Below are 16,920 nucleotides of genomic sequence, written 5' to 3' on the forward strand. Positions count from 1 at the left end.
TCCCTCCTGCATTCCAACCCTCTGTGCCAGCTCGGTGAAAGTGAGTGGGGGTGGGAGAGAGCAAGTGACTGAGAGAGTAGAGCTGGAGTGAGTGGGGGTGGAGCCCCAGATAAGTGGTGGGGAAGGGGGCAAGGCAAAAGTGTTTGGTTTTGTGCAATTAGAAAGTTGGGAACCCTACTTTGGTGCCATGTTTCCAAGAACTCCCTTGGCCTCTGCTTACCCTGGCCCTCTTTCTCCTTCCTCAGTTCTGCAGTGTGAATGGGGGAATACACACAAGTTATTGAGGGAGAAAGTCTTGATGATTGCAGTGGTGTCAGGTGCCATGGTACTTTATGTCAGCTGAGGCTCGAGATCTGTTGATTCAGGGATCTGTGCTGTTCTGCAGGCCCTTGGCAAGCACGCTGCTTCCAAAAGAGTGTCAGTGTGTTTAGAAACAAACACTGTTTCCCCTTCTATTCAGCTGTGGCTTTGCTGATAACTCTCCAAACAAACAATACGAGTAGTTCAGCTGCATCGACTTCTCCCTTAGCAACTGTTACAAATGGGTTTATGCACAGATACGACCAGGAAGTGGGAGGGTTATTTGGGGTCTGTCTTGTAGGTCTAGTGGCTTAATGACATAATAGCATCATCACATGCTCCAATGGCTGCTTCCCCATCTGGGGAACACTCTGGCATTTTACACCCTGCTATGTCATGGCTATAACTGCAAAGCAGTCATGTGCAGCACACTGTCACTGTGGTAAGATACAGACCTCCGCTTCCTCTTAAGTGACTGATATAGCTACAGTACCTCACCCTTACAGCAAAAGGGAACTTCTTGACTTTCTTGGCCTACAGATTCCAGGAAAATCTCTTAGTGGCTTCTCTGAGGACTATTCTTTGGACATTCCCATTCTGCAGCTAATTCCTCCACCAGCACATTTTATGCCAGGCAACTTTCTTTGGGGATGGTAAAATCCAAGCTGCAAACATTGATAGGAAGGAATCCAGAGCTTTCAGTGCCCTCTGGAGAGAGCTCTGACTCCCCTTCAGCTTACTGGTGTCCTTAGGGGAAGGTGAGCCAGAAAGCAGCTGCGAGTACATACATGAGAGGAATCAGTCAGGTACAACTGAGCCGAGCTATCCAGAGACCCTTTGATAGGAGCTGGGCTACTCTCATGGGAGTGAGAGACATGGGTTGCTAAGTGGGGTTGCCAACTTTCTAATGTCACAAAACTGAACACCCCTTCCCCATCCCTGCCCTGCCCTTTCTATGAGGGCCCCTCCACTCACTCCATCCCCCCTCCCTCTGACGCTCACTCTCCCACATCCTCACTCACTTTCACTGGTCTGGGGCAGGGGGTTGGGGTGCAGGACGGGGGTGAGGGTTCCGGCTGGGGGTGCGGGCTTTGGGGTGGGGCCAGGGATGAGGGCTTTGGGGTGCGGGAGAGGGCTCCGGGCAGTGGGTTAGGGTGTAGGGGGTGTGGGATCTAGGATGGGGTGTGGGCTCCAGGTGGGGCCAGAAATGTGGGGTTCAGAGTGTGGGAGGGGGCTCTGAGCTGGGAGAGAGGTTGGGAGTGCAGGGGGGGTGAGGACTCTGACTGGAGGTGCAGGCTCTGGGGTGGGGCCGGGTATGAGGGGTTTGGGGTGTGGGAGGGGGCTCAGAGCTGGGGAAGGGTGTTGGGGGTGTGCAGGGTCACAGCGGTGCTTACCACAGCTCCCAGGAAGCAGCTGCCAGGTTCCTGTAGCTCCTAGGCGCAGGGAGGCCCCTCGCACCCACAGGCACTGCCCCCGCAGCTCCCATTAGTCGTGGTTCCCGGCCCATGAGAGCTGCGGAGCCGTCACTAGGGGCAGGGGCAGCACGTGGAGCCTCCCTCACCACTCATGCACCTAGGAACTGCAAGGACATGGTGGGCGCTTCCAAGAGCCATGCAGAGCCAGGGCAGGCTGGGAGCCTGCCTTAGCCCCAACCCCTTTTGCCCCACTGCTGACCGGAGCTGCCAGGGTCCCTTTTTGACTGGGCATTCCAGTCGAAAACTGGACATCTGCAACCCTATAATGCTAAGCAGAATCCAGAACAAGGAACTCTGTGTACGTAAGAGCTGCCCAGTGCATGTTTTGTGTGTTTGTTTTGTTTGGGTTTATGTTATTGGTTTGGATTTGACTGATTATTAACCTGCAGAAAAGGAAGTGGCCAGGAACTCTGCTGGTTTGTGCTATTTTAGTTAAACAAGAAACCTCTTAAGTAAACTGGAAACCCAAGATTGAGTGTTTTTTGATTTTGCTTTACATATGTCTCATGGGAACTTTCTTGCTAGTTGCTCAAGGACCAGTCTGACCACAAGGAGTTACCATTTCTTTAAATACCTGCTTTGTGTCATGCAATAGTCAAGGTTTTCTACATTTAAATCACAATAATGGCTGTGAGACTTATTGCGGGTTCCAAATATTTGAAATTTGCTAGTTAGCTTAACAAAGATAATTTTTTGAAAAGCACCACACAACACTCTTTATTATGATGCATAATTCATTTTTATTGCTATTATCAGATACTTTATAGTTTACCACTAACTGTAGTGTAGTATATTTTGCAAAAATTAATGACATTTTAGCCCTGTGGGACCTCCCTACCACATTCCTCTATTAAATTGCTGCTGACTGAGTTTGCTGGGGTGAGAATTATTGGGCTGACAAATTAACACAGTTGACACTTCTTAATTCTTATTATAAGTCTCACACACACACACACAGTCATGTTCAGTCAAACCAATACAATCCCTTTAACTTCATGCCTACATGTTACATGGGCATAAAGGAAATTGATTTAGTCTCCAAAATGAATGCAGACTGTGTTGATCAAGACACCATTTCTTATTATTTGAGTGATGCTGTCTAAATGATGCAAAGGATGGAAAGTTTCGAACTTCATTTCATTGGCCAAAACCATAGTCTCATGACAGGGCCTGAAAATTGTGTGTAATCAGAGGTGTAATCAGCTTGAGTAAGAACAGGAAGGGGTAGCTCCTGTGATGCTCCTAGGTGTACCATCTTTCATCACTAGCCTCTAACATGGTAGAAGTGCAATAGGCTGACAAACTGGTGTATTGCTTTCTCTCTCATGCTCATGCCATGTTTGTGTCTGGTAGAGTGTTTTTAGTCTTTATTATAAGCGATGGGATTAGCCTGTAATGAACATTGCACCAAATTCAACTGAGTGACTCCAGAGAAGGATCTGGTCCATTCCTTCCACACCAGGCAGAACAATCTCTCACAGTTAGGACCTAATACATTGCCCATTGAAGTCAACTGGAATCTTTATACTCACTTCAATCAATTATGTGGGAAGATAAAGAAATACTGTAGCAGGAACTATCATTAATTACATCTTGCTCTCTTATTTGGGGGTTGAGCGCTGGTGTTTTTCTTCTCTATTCAAATACTTCAGAGCTGTTACCTTATATATTCAAATATTTAATAAGTATAAACCAATTAATCACTATGAGGGGTTAGTAGAATAATTTAAGATAATTGTAGATACTGGAATTTTCAAAATATTTATAACAGAGGGTGATTGTACAACAACAGGCATTGCTCATACATTCATTGCATGTTTCAGTCTCAATGACTTAAATAACTGTACCTTACTGCATACTCTGATATAGAAGCTTAATCTTTTAATAACTCACTGACAACTGACTAGCTGGAATTGAAGCCAAAAAACACTATGCCACCATCTGGCTCAGTGAGGCCTGCTTCAGGGAGAACCACTGGGATGAGGTGTTGTAGGGCTGCAGGACCCCTCTCTAGGAAGCCCCAAATGATCTGTACACTCCATCACATTCATAACAGAAATTTTTTTTGCAGAAGGAAGCTACAGCAAAGCTGGGCATTGCCCATCCCAAAAGAAAGCCAAAGGGTAATGAGACACTGGCAGCACTTAAGCTAACATTCATATTTTTTCCTCTGCTTATACTTCTCCTCCCACAATCCCTGCTCACCTTGTCTGCCAACACAGAGAAAAATGCTTTTGATTTACAAATTTTACAACACAGGGTACAAGGATAAAAGTGGCCTCAGTTTATTTGTATGTGAATTTCATTAATTAACACACAGCTTTGTATGAGGGGACATTTAAAGTCATTGTGACAGATATTGCAATCCCATACAGTATCTTTGGGGGAACATATTGTATTGTTATGAATGGTTTATGTACCACTGAGGGCCAGGGATTGTATGCAGCTCCAGCAGGGAGGGTTACCACAGCTCCTCCAGAAACTAAAAACAGTGGGGTATGGTTAAGGTGAATCAATCAGGTTGTAAGCACCTCTAGAGAGGCACCATTCCTGAGAAGTCTTGCATATACTGGTTCAAATTGGGTTTTACAGAAAAAGAATTGGATTTTGGCATTAAAAGGCTGAGGTTCTTTCTGATCCAGCAAACGGACAGGACCATCTGTCCAAGGGCCCCAGTGCTTGCACAAGGGTTGGAACTACTTTGGCCTACTAGGCCGCATAAGACTGATGGTGACTCCTGGTATCTGAACACACACTAAACATCTGATTATAGTTTTAATTATGTTTTCTCTATTACCTTAAGAATAGATGTTCTTGCATAGAAAGAGCTGTGTGGTAACTGGTAACTGCTGGCAATGCACTGTTCATAGCCCTCCGAGAGAAAGCAAAGCACAGGCTCTGGCCTTGAGGCAGACTGTCTTGCTGAGGATATCGCAGGGTAAGACAGGGAGCTGTGCAGCCTTAAAACCCCCCACTCAGCAGGGAGTGAGACAAGGGTCCCTATCCAGAGACAGATGATAGCTGGCTAAGACCTGGCTGGAAACTGCTGGAGTGCACCACTGCGGGGGGAGACAGTAATATAGCTGCAGTTACCCTGCAACTGTGACAGTCATGTTTATAAATAGGTCTGTGCAAACTCAGTATCAGCATTACTGCACTAGTTAAAGAAAGGTGGTAAAGAATATGAGACGTGGGTGCTATGCCCAGTATGAGCCAGAACTGGAATATTTTTGTATCTGACTCCAAGGCTGCAGGTTAATGACTGCATTTCACTAATAGGATTTTATTTTGATTGTTGTTAAGTCTTGGTAGGGTTGGCCTGTATATGGGTCAATCATTTTTGTTCTTTTTCAGATTGTGACATCGGAGGAGTGACTTGTACAACAGTATCTATGGTACTTTCTTCTGAATTTTCCTCTCTAGTGCCCACACAAGCTTCCCCTTTGCCACAGTCTCACCCATGTAGAGAGAGTGCATTGGTGTGTGGGTTGTCTGCACAGTTCCAGGGGCTGCAAAGCAGTTTTGGTGTCACTGACAGCCTCTTGTAGGCAAGAAGTTAATTTTTCAACCTCAGACAATAAATGGCAAAAAATGACTAATTTTCCCACTTCCCCAGCATGTTCCAAATGACATGATATTATTTACTGTTTTTAAGTCCTGAAATTCCAGAAAACTCAGTCATGTCTTGTCTTATCCTTCTAACATATTGAGACAAAGAAAGGAAGCGGTGAGAAAATGCAGTAGACACATGAAGAAATGCCTTCCAGCTGTTGCAGCCAACATACGCTGTCTTTAGAGAGTGTGGTTTAGCAGGGAAACTGTTGTGTGGGAGTCTATGGAAACAGAAGCTCAAGGGGCTGTGCTCTGAGACATAAAGAAACAAGCCTGTGAAGGGTAGTTCTATCTATAAACTTCCATGTCTGCTAAAACTGAGAGCCCAGTTATTTGACCCAAAGGCATGTCATGCAAATGTGTGTTGTAGTACTAAGTTTCCCCAAATGCCCATCTTCATAGTTTTGCTTGAAGTCATTTTTAATGTCTGAAAAGATTGGTGTGATGGCACCCTGTGTCTTCCTACCTACAGGGTTTTCCCCATGCCCTGAAGCTGACTTCTCCCTGAATCACCCAAATAGTGATTGCCTTGGCTCAATTGTGCCCACCATCTAGTTCCAACAAAAGTGGCTTTTATTGGCAAATTACAGAAATAGAGAGAGATACATACACACACACAAAATAAATCCATGCATCTTGTCTGATGCTATGGAAATCATCATCAAACTCACATTATGTAGTATTGAAACTAGGGCCAGTCAAAAAATTTTTTTTGTCTGAACTTTTTTTTGTCAAAACTTTTTTTTTTCTGAAAATTGGATTTTTGACCCCCCCCAAAAAAGGTTCTTGAGAAGTTTCTTGTCAAGATACCATAGGGTGACCAGACAGCAAGTGTGAAAAATTGGGACGGGGGTGGGAGGGTAATAGGAGCCTACATAAGAAAAAGACCCAAAAATGGGGTCTGTCCCAAAAAATCTGGACATCTGGTCACCCTAAGATTCCAAGTCCCCCCCCCCCCCCCCCACACACACACAACTGAAATTCTTCTTCGAGTGCTGTCCCTGTGGGTGCTCCACTCTACGTGTCGGTGCGTCCCGGCGCCGTTGATTGGAGCTTTTCGGCAGCAGTGCCTGGTCGGGACACAGGCGCTCAGTTGGTATCTCCCGTCTCGTTGGAATCTTCCTGCGCGCCTGCGTCCCGCACCCCCCTCAGTTCCTTCTCAACCGTCCCCGGCGGAAGATGGGACTTGGGGCAGTGCTACTTCTCTTCCCGGGTCTCTGTAGGAAAAAAGTAACAAGGAATATAGAAATCGTTATTAGTTACATCCCAGGTGTTTCCCTTCCTTTAGTGTAGTTACATAGTTAGTTATTTAGTTAAAAACAAAACAAAACAAAAAAAACCTTTTCGCTTCAGGCTTGTCTCCTGCTGAGACACTCTCCCCTGCCGTTTCTAGTTCACAATGCCAGGGGATTCAAGATTCAAAAAGTGTGTTTCCTGTCAAGACTCCATGCCACGGTCCGATGGGCACTCACATTGTGTGAAGCACCTCAGGGAAACCCACATTCCCATAAAGTGCCTCCCCTGTACGAGCCTCAAGTCAAGGGCTCGGCGCAACAGGGACCTGCGGCTTAAAATGCTTCTGATGGAAAAATCCCTGCTGCTGCTTTCGGAGATGGGGAAGGTTAAACCCGCTCCTACACGCTCCCCGGCCAGATCTGAACCAGTGTGGAGCATTGCTTCACCCTCTTTGGAGCAGAGGCAAGAAGCACAGCAGTCTCATGGGAGGGACTCTGACAAGGGTGAAGGGTCTCCCGCGAGATCCTTACCCTCTGTGCTGACAGCACCACAGCTCTTCCTAAAGCCTCAGCCGCGGCTCCCGCAGACTGCAGAGGCAGCAACCCGACCTCCATACCGGGAAGGTTTCCGCGGCACCGAGCGCCTCAGCGCTAAACATTGCGGTGGTGCCGGCTGTGCGCTCTGCCCCAGTGCAGACAAGGACGTCGGCACCGACCCCCTCCATGCTAAAAATAGCCGCGGTGCCGACTGTGCGCTCTGCCCCGCTGCCGGGAAGAATGTCGGCACCGAGCCTGCCTCCTGCCCCGGCACCAGCAGCAGACCCGCTGCAGGGCACCTCCAATAGACCCGCCGCACCCCAGGCACTTTCACTTTCACTTGCTAATGCGCTAGAGCACAGTCCAGGCTCAGCGTAGCCCAGGGAGCAGGAGCAACAGTTCCTCACCCAGTGTGACCGCTCAGTGCCACCTGAGCCTAACTCTCCGCTCCTGGATACACAGGCCTCACTCTTCGAACAGCCGCTCTCACCACCTGAACTGGCCACCTTCACTGACAGCAAACCTGATATACAGCAGCAGGTGGAGTTCTCCCCACCTGCTTCTCCTCCTCCACCAGACCCTCTTCCACCTCAGGCTACGATCCACAGCCACCAGCCTCAGTTTCCCTACATCGCCTTCTCCCCCTCCCCTCCCGTGGATGGCACCTGGGTTCTCCTACCCTATGCCTTGGCCCCAGTGGTACCCTTGGCCACATCCTCCTACCACTCATCCTCAGACCTCTTCCACTAAACCACTACCTGCTTCTGTGCCTCGATCTCCAGCTCCGTCCACTTCTAGAGTACCTGAACCCCCTCCTGAGGACGTGAGCTACGAACCATATCCTGACTCACCGAACCCTAATTCTCCATCTGCTCCAGACAGAGCCCTCTCCCCGATGCCTCCACAGAATGTGGATGACTGTAAACAATTTCAAGAGCTTTTCAAGAGGGTGGCACTCAGTCAAGTCATTCCCCGAGAAGAGGTTCAGGAGACACAACACGAACTCCTCAGAATCCTTCAACCCTCTGCACCCTCAGAGATTGCGCTCCCTATAAATGAAGCACTCCTGGAACCAGCTGACACTCTCTGGCAAACTCCAGCTTCTTTATTATCTACCTGCAGAAAGGCCGAACGTAAATACTATGTTCCTGCTAAGGATGCTGACTTCCTATTTTCTCACCAACAGCATGAACTCTCTCGTCATGGATGCAGTTGCACAAAGGACGAAACAGCCACAATATCGGCCCATCCCACAAGACTTAAAAGTCTTGGGTTGCAAGGTTTACACGTCCTCCACTTTACAATTCAGGATTGCAAACTACTCTGCACTCCTTGCCAGGTTCGACTTTGATAACTACAATAAACTTTTTGAATTTGCCTCCTACATTCCAGAGGATAGGAGAGCGGACTTTAAATCAATTCTGAGTGAGGGCCAATTGATTTCCAGAACGGCCCTACAAGCCTCTTTAGACATGGCGGACACAGCAGCCCGTACTACTACAAATGCTGTGGTTATACGCAGATCTTCATGGCTTTCTGCATCTGGCATCCCTAAAGATCTGCAGACCAAAGTGGAGGACCTCCCCTTTGATAAAGACAAACTGTTTTCCAAAAAAAACAATGAGCTACTTCACACTATGAAAGATTCTCGAGCGACATTGCGCACCCTGGGTATTCACCCATCTCTTCCCAGGAGACAACGATACCAACCTTACCAAAGACTGCACACACAACAATATTATCGGCCTCAACCCAAACCATATGACATAAATAGGAATCTCTCTAGCCCCCCTAAGTGCAGACAAAATCAAGCTCAAGCAACCACCTCCCACCCATCCGGGAATAAACAACGATTTTGAAACGTTGGTCGAGGGTCTGCGCGACCACCCCTTGATTCCACAGCCTACTTGCCCATTTGTTTCCAACATGCCTGGCAGTGTATTACACAGGATCGCTGGGTCCTCGAAATAGTTCAGTCTGGTTACTCTATTCCATTCATATTCTATCCTCCTACCCTTCCCCCTTCCCTGTCCCTCTTCAGGGACCCCTCTCACGAGCACCTACTTCGCGTAGAAGTGGCTCACCTTCTCCAGCTAGGCGCAGTGGAACCTATGCCGACGAAACATCGAGGGAAAGGGTTCTACTCCCATTACTTCCTGACCCAGAAAAAGTCTGGGGGATGGAGGCCTATACTAGATCTACGCCAACTGAACAAATTTGCGAGGATACAAAAATTCAAGATGGTCACACTGGGCACAATAATTCCTGCACTGGATCAAGGGGACTGGTTCACAGCCCTCAACCTACAGGACGTTTATTTTCATATATCAATTCATCCAGCTCACAGATGCTTCCTATGATTCACAATCAGTCACAACCATTTTCAATGCAGAGTTCTTCCTTTTGGCCTCTCCACAGCGCCGAGAGTCTTTTCCAAAACTCTAGCCGTGGTCGTGGCTCATCTCCACAAACATGGGATCATGCTTTTCCCCTACCTGGACGATTGCCTCATCAAGGGCAACTCCTATGGTGAGACACTTCAAGCTACCCGTTTCTCCATCTCCCTCTTTCACAGCCTAGGCCTCCAAATAAACATCCAAAAATCCACCCTGACACCCTCACAACAGATCGAGTTCATCAGAGCTCATCTCGACTCAATCCAGAGCAGATCCTTGCTCCCATATCACAGATTCCTTGCTCTCACTCAGCTCATATGCATGCTTTCTGTTCGTCCCAGGACACAAGCAAGAATCTGTCTACAGCTCCTTGGTCACATGGCGGCCACCACCTTTGTGGTCCAGTATGCTAGGCTACACATGAGATGTCTTCAGGGCTGGCTCAATTCCAATTTCAAACCCAACAGACATACCTTAGGGATGCTGCTAACTCCTCCTCCCAATGTTCTAGCTTCCCTACATTGGTGGACAAGACCAGAAAACCTCTGCATGGGGGTTTCCTTCCAGCAACGATCCCCAATGCTCATGCTGACCACGGACGCTTCCCTAATCGGCTGGGGAGAGCATTTAGGGGGACACAGGGCACAAGGCCGGTGGTCTGCATCAGAGACGTGCCTACACATAAATCTCTTAGAGCTCAGAGCAGTGAGGTGAGCATGCCTTCACTTTCTTCCCCTCATAAAGAACAAATCTATTCAGGTCTTAACAGACAACATAGCATGTATGTACTACATCAACAGACAAGGGGGAGCCCAATCACATTCCCTTTGCATGGAAGCCATCTGACTATGGAACTGGTGCATACAACATCAAATACAAATCATCGCTTCCTACCTACCAGGCTGCCAGTACTGCCGACGCACTCAGCAGACACTTCTCAACAGCATACAAATGGGAACGGCATCCCGCAATACTTCAACAGCTCTTCTCCCTCTGGGGCACCCCATAAATAGATTTCTTTGCTATAACACAGAATTGAAAATGTCGGCTGTTTTGCTCTTGAGCAAGACTTGGGACTGCATCCCTAGGAGACGCATTCCTCATTCCGTGGAACAACTCTCTCCTCTACTCTCTGCTACACAGGGTTCTTTGGAAGATCATAGACAACTAGGCCTGGGTCATCCTCATTGCACCAGCTTGGCTGAGACAGACGTGGTATCCTTACCTACTCCACATGTCCTCCCATCATCCACGGGCTTTCCCCAACAGGCCAGATCTCCTTTCTCAGGACAATGGACAGGTTCTTCACCCCCAGCTCCAAAAGCTCCACCTGACAGCCTGGTTTCTTCATGGTTCCAAATCCATGAACTAGCCTGTTCCGAGCAAGTCCAATATGTCCTCCTGCACAGTAGAAAAGACTCCACTTATAAAACTTACCTGCAGAAGTGAAAGCGTTTCGCCCTCTGGTGCTCAAGTAATCACTTAATGCCCAATACGATGACCCTCCCTAACATTCTAGACTACCTCATGAAACTAAAACAGGACGGACTTTTGCTCAGCTCCATCAAAGTACACCTGGTGGCGCTTACCACCTTCCACGACCTGTTAAAAGGTTAGTCACTCTTTACCCACCCCACCATAGAACGATTTCTCAAGGGCCTGAAAAATCTCTACCCTGAAATTTACCCTACGGCAGCTACATGAAATCTTAACCTTGTTCTTCATGCGCTCATGAAACCTCCATTCAAGCCTTTGGCTACCTTCTCTCTTCCCCATATGTCCATGAAGGTAGCTTTCTTAGTTGCAATAACATCAGCAAGGAGAGTAAGTGAAATAAGCACCCTGATGGCCCATCCTCCCTACACAATCTTCTCCAAAGACAAAGTCACTCTGAGACCACACCCTAAATTTCTCCCTAAGGTGGTATCCACCTTCCACCTTACCCAACCGATATACTTGCCTATTTTTTATCCCAAACCTCACAGTATTCCACACAAGGCATCCCTGCATATTCTCAATGTCAGGCGAGCAATTGCCTTTTACTTAGACAGGACTAAGCCATTTCGTAAATCTCCACGACTCTTTGTCTCCATCACTGAAAGATCGAAAGGTACGGCTATCTCTAAACAACATCTGTCCAAGTGGATCTCTGACTGCATCAGATCCTCTTACCATATTCAAAATATTCAACCGCCCGAAGGCATTAGAACTCATTCCACTCGAGCTATGTCAACATCAGTTGCCTTCCTACATAACGTACCCATTTCTGACATCTGTAGAGCGGCTACATGGTCATCTGAACACATGTTTGCGAAAAACACTATGCTATCACGCAAGATACCACAGAAGACACCATAGTAGGCCATACTGTACTCTCTACAGTACTCACTGCTGCATCTCCAAAGTCCCTCCGACCATAGTGGGTACTGCTACACATTCACCTGGAGTGGGAGCACCCACAGGGACAGCACTCGAAGAAGAAGGGGAAGTTACTCACCTTGCAGTAACTGAAGTTCTTCAAGATGTGTGTCCTTGTGGCTGCTCCACTCCCCACCCTCTCCCCTCTACTTTGGAGTTCTAGTATAATCGCTCCACGGTAGAGAAGGAACTGAGGGGGGTGCGGGACGCAGGTGCTCAGGAAGATTCCAACGAGACGGGAGATACCAACTGAGCGCCTGCATCCTGACCAGGCACTGCTACCGAAAATCTCCGATCAACAGCGCCAGGACGCACCAACACCTAGAGTAGAGCACCCACAGGGACACACATCTCGAAGAACTTCAGTTACTGCAAGATGAGTAACTTCCCCATCTTACAGATTTTGGCCAAAAATAGAAAAAAAATTATTTGAAAATGGAAAAGTCAAAATTTTCCATGGGGGGGTGGGGGAGGGTATATCACAACTAACTCTGATGGAATCTTAGCTAGAGTATAGCAAAAGCAAAAGTCCTTTTCCACTCTCACACTCTATAGTCATCTCTCAGTCCCAAGGTGGTCTATCTGTCAGTGTTCCAGTGGGTCACATGCACCAAGAAAATGTCGTTACTTGTCTCTGGGCCTGATTCTACTTACACTGATGTCAGTGAAGAATATCGCCACAGAAGACACCCAGCTGTAAGTGTGAGATGAGAATCAAGCTCTCTGTACATTTCACCTTTCCTTTTGACTAGCAGAGCACATAGCATGAAGTCATAACTTCAGAACAAGGCTAGAATGGTTATGCTGGTTGTAGCACATTTCCCACGTATGTGCTTCTTGCTACTCACCTTCTTTCCCAGCAGTAATTTCCTTTAAGAGAACTGTGCTTGTTGAACAACAAGAGGAAGCACCTTTGGTTTTGGAGACCAGTTTATACTAAATGTCATTTCCATGTTCTCAGATATAAGATCCTTAAAGCAATATTCTCATTAAGTACCCAAATCCAGTAGCACAAGCATCGTCTTTCATTCAACTTGATGACTTTCAGGCAGTAAGACTAGTTATGTTACCTATGCAAATCTTGTTGCTGATGGCCCTGAGATCATCAGAAAAATGAATTAATGTAGAGTCAAAAGTCCAAAACAATGAGAACTTTATCTGAATAAGAGCTGAGTAAGGAATAATTTAGCTCAACAGTTTTATAGAAAAGTATTATTGGTACACCCATATGCATCTGTGGCCAGCCTTTAAAATGAATGATATTGCTCCATTCTTCACCGTCCTTTTTCCAAACCTCCCTTAAATGCTCAAGTTTCAGAGGGGTAGCTGTGTTAGTCTGTATCAGCAAAAACAACAAGGAGTCCTTGTGGCACCTTAGAGCAGGGGTGGGCAAACTTTTTGGCCCGAGGGCCATTTCAGGGTTGTGAAACTGTATGGAGGGCTGGGTAGGGAAGGCTGTGCCTCCCTAAACAGCCTGGCCCCCACCCCCATCCACCCTCTCCCACTTTCCACCCCCCTCAGAACCCCCAACCCATCCAACCCCCCCTGCTCTTTGTCCCCTGACCACCTCCCGGGACCCCCCAACCCATCCAACCCACCCTGCTCCTTGTCCCCTGACTGCCCCAACCCCTAGTCACACCTCCGCCCCCTGACAGGCCACCCAGGACTCCCACGCCCATCTAACCCCCCCTGTTCCCCATCCCCTGACCACCACCCCCAGAACCTCCACCCCATCCAACAGCCCCCTGTCCCCTGACTGTCCCTGAGACCCCCTGCCCCTTATCCAACTCCCCGGCTCCCTTACCATGCTGGCTGCTGCTCAGAGCAGCAGAAGCTCACAGCCCCGCCACCCGGCCAGAGCCAGTCACGCCGCAGCACTGCCTGGCAGGAGCGGCAGGCCAGAGTGCTGGCAGCGTGGCAAACTGAGGCTGCGGGGGAGGGGGGACAGCAGGGTTGGGGCTGGGAGTGAGCCCCCCCAGCCAGGAGCTCAAGGGCTGGGCAGGATGGTCCCACAGGCTGGATGTGGCCCAGGGGCCATAGTTTGCCCACCTCTGCCTTAGAGACTAACAAATTTATTTGGGCATAAGTGTTCTTAAAACTACTTTACCCATCTGGGGAAGTGAAGAAACAGATTGACAGAGCCAGAAGGGTACCAGAAGTCACCTACTACAGGACAGGCCCAACAAAGAAAGTAACAGAAAGCCACTAGCCATCACCTACAGCCCCCAACTAAAACCTCTCCAGCGCATCATCAAGGATCTACAACCTATCCTGAAGGAAGATCCCTCACTCTCACAGACCTTGGATGACAGGCCAGTCCTCGCTTACAGATAGCTCCCCAACCTGAAGCAAATACTCACCAGCAATTACACACCACACAACAGAAACACTAACCCAGGAACCAATCCCTACAACAAACCCCGTTGCCAACTCTGTCCACATATCTATTCAAGGGACACCGTCATAAGAGCTAACCACATCAGCCACACCATCATGGGCTCATTCTCCTGCACATCTACCAATGTGATATATGCCATCATGTGCCAGCAATGACCCTCTGCCATGTACGTTGGCCAAACCGGACAGTCTCTATGGAAAGGAATAAATGGACACAAATCAGATGTCAAGAATTATAACTTTCAAAAACCAGTAGGAGAGCACTTCCATCTCCCTGGACACTCAAAAGTGGCCATTCTTCAACAAAAAAACTTCAAAAACAGACTTCAATGAGAAACTGTAGAACTGGAATTAGTTTGCAAACTTGACACCATCAAATTAGGCCTGAATAAAGACTGGGAGTGGCTGGGTCACTACAAAAAATAATTTTCCCTCTGTTGATATACATCCTTTGTACTGTTGGGAATGGGCCACATCCACCCTAATTGAATTGGCCTCATTAGCACTGACTCCCCACTTGGTAAAGCAACTTCCATCTTTTCATGTACTGTATATTTATATCTGCATACTGAATTTCACTCCATGCACCTGATGAAGTGGGTTATAGCCCACAAAAGCTTATACCCAAATAAATTTGTTAGTCTCTAAGGTGCCACAAGGACTTCTCGTTGTTCTTTTTAAATGCTCAAAGCTTTCTTGCTTAGCAAGACCCTTGGGGATACAGCAACACCCTGGTCTGTTTGCACATGACTGTGTCGAAGCCGAAATGCAGCTTGAAAGCACTGAGATTTTCAAAGCTATGTAAGGGATTTGAACACACATCCTCCATTAATTCTAATGTAAAATACATACCTAATCCAGATGGCTTTGAAAATCTTAGCCCAAGGTTTTCTAAAGCACAGGTAGCCTCAAACACTGCTCCTCTCCTTAATGTTGATCATTGTAATGCATGCTAAAAAAAAAATCACACAGTTAATTTGTGTGTGTGTGCACACATGCGTGTCTTCTGAGAAAGTCTCAAAATGTCACTTGTAACTGGCATGGTTAGATTATTTTTGTCAGATGCAAAGAACCTTTTTCCTCCAGCACAATCAGCCTTTTTTTCTTTTGCCATGAACGCTACCAGAAGTTTCTGCTGATGTGGGTGATGGATAAAAGAGAACGTGAAGGAACAAGAACAAAGATTTATTATTTTTTTATCCCATTAGAATCTTAGGTGTTCCATACCCAGGGCAGCTCTAGCATTGGACTCTTTTCGTTAACGTGATATTGATGTTTGATTGGACCATATTCAAAATCATCTGAATTGTGAGGCATGAATTAGGGAACCAGAGGCAGGTTCACTGTTTCCATCCTTTTGTAGACTGGGAATGTGCTTGGAAATGTTTGGGTAGAAATGATTTTCTCATTTCAGAAGAATTTTCATTTCTGCTATATGCACAGGTAGAATCTACTCAAAGAAAACCCCCTTAAGTATTGTGCTCAGGGGAGGAAGGAGGCAATACTTATCTCTCTTGTGAAATCAACTCAAGTCGTCTACTGAACATATCACACTCTTTTTCCTGTAAAAAGAAACCGTTATTTTAAAACTAATATGAATAAACCACATTGCTGTTTCCGCACCCACATTATTTTCTAGGGGCGAAAAGTTAGCAGTGTAGCTTTTCAAACTACTCTCTTTTTTTAATTCTCAACCTAGAACTGAGAGTAGCTTTATTTTACTAAAGCCAAATGTTACATTCCACTTTCAGAGAAAAGTGAGAAGTGGTGGGATCTGGTGGTGGGGCATGGAAATGTGGAGTGCCCCATGGCACATTTCTCCTCACCCTGACCCTGTGCAATGACATTCCCACCTGTGTCACTGACTCACATCTTTGGGCATGTCACTTATGGCCACATTTTCCAAACTGGCCCCTATTTTTTGACTCCTTTGAATGGTAGGTGCCTAGCTTTACATTTTCAGAACTCGGAGTACCTGCAGATCCCACTGGCTTCAGTTGGAATTGTAGGCATTTAGCACCTTTGAAAATCCAGGCTTATGTGTCTAAAGCTGGACACCCCAAAACTGAGGCAACCCAAATCAGAGGTCCACTTTGGAAAAATTGACTTTAACCCCTCTGTACCTCAGTTTCCCCATCTCTAATGCGGGGATAATCCTTCTCATAAGAGTGTTGATAATTAATAATTCTATTAAGTGCCATGAGTTCCACAGTTGGAAGGTGCTGTAGACATGCTGCTGAGAATTATGGCAGGGCTATAGTATTAAATTACTATAAGAGCTGAGAGGTAGTCTGGTGAAAGTGACCCACTAGAATTGTTTGGTATCTCAGAAATGCTAGTATTACCCTGAGCAGGGAAGTGCACACCCAGATCAGTAGATTATTATTTACTTGAGTGTAATAAAATGATTGATCCTTTTTCTTTTTTCCTCCTTTTTTTCTTTCAATCTCTTTCACCAAACAATTCCACACAAAAGGAACATACAGAGATAAGCATTTTGCAAGACAATAGTTCAGTAGGCAGACCGCTTGTTATACAAAAAAAAAAAAA

The 16,920-nt window shown here is 46.9% G+C and overlaps 1 protein-coding gene across 2 annotated transcripts in view; it reads right to left on the minus strand.

The window, feature by feature from the left end:
* Window positions 1-4,153: 4,153 nt before the first annotated feature.
* The window catches only part of GPR174 (G protein-coupled receptor 174), a 35,353-nt gene continuing 22,586 nt past the window's right edge, over window positions 4,154-16,920 (minus strand). The window contains exons 3-6 of one of the 2 annotated variants that reach the window (XR_013347154.1): window positions 15,223-15,932; window positions 10,781-10,956; window positions 10,454-10,577; window positions 4,154-6,604 (exon numbers count right to left, since the gene is read on the minus strand). The gene's annotated coding sequence lies outside the window, so the exon portion shown is untranslated. The remainder of the gene's footprint in view (window positions 6,605-10,453; window positions 10,578-10,780; window positions 10,957-15,222; window positions 15,933-16,920) is intronic. The other variant, XR_013347153.1, reaches the window with a different exon arrangement.

This window comes from Eretmochelys imbricata, chromosome 9 (genome assembly GCF_965152235.1).
Source record: "Eretmochelys imbricata isolate rEreImb1 chromosome 9, rEreImb1.hap1, whole genome shotgun sequence".
NCBI classification, from domain to species: domain Eukaryota; kingdom Metazoa; phylum Chordata; order Testudines; family Cheloniidae; genus Eretmochelys; species Eretmochelys imbricata.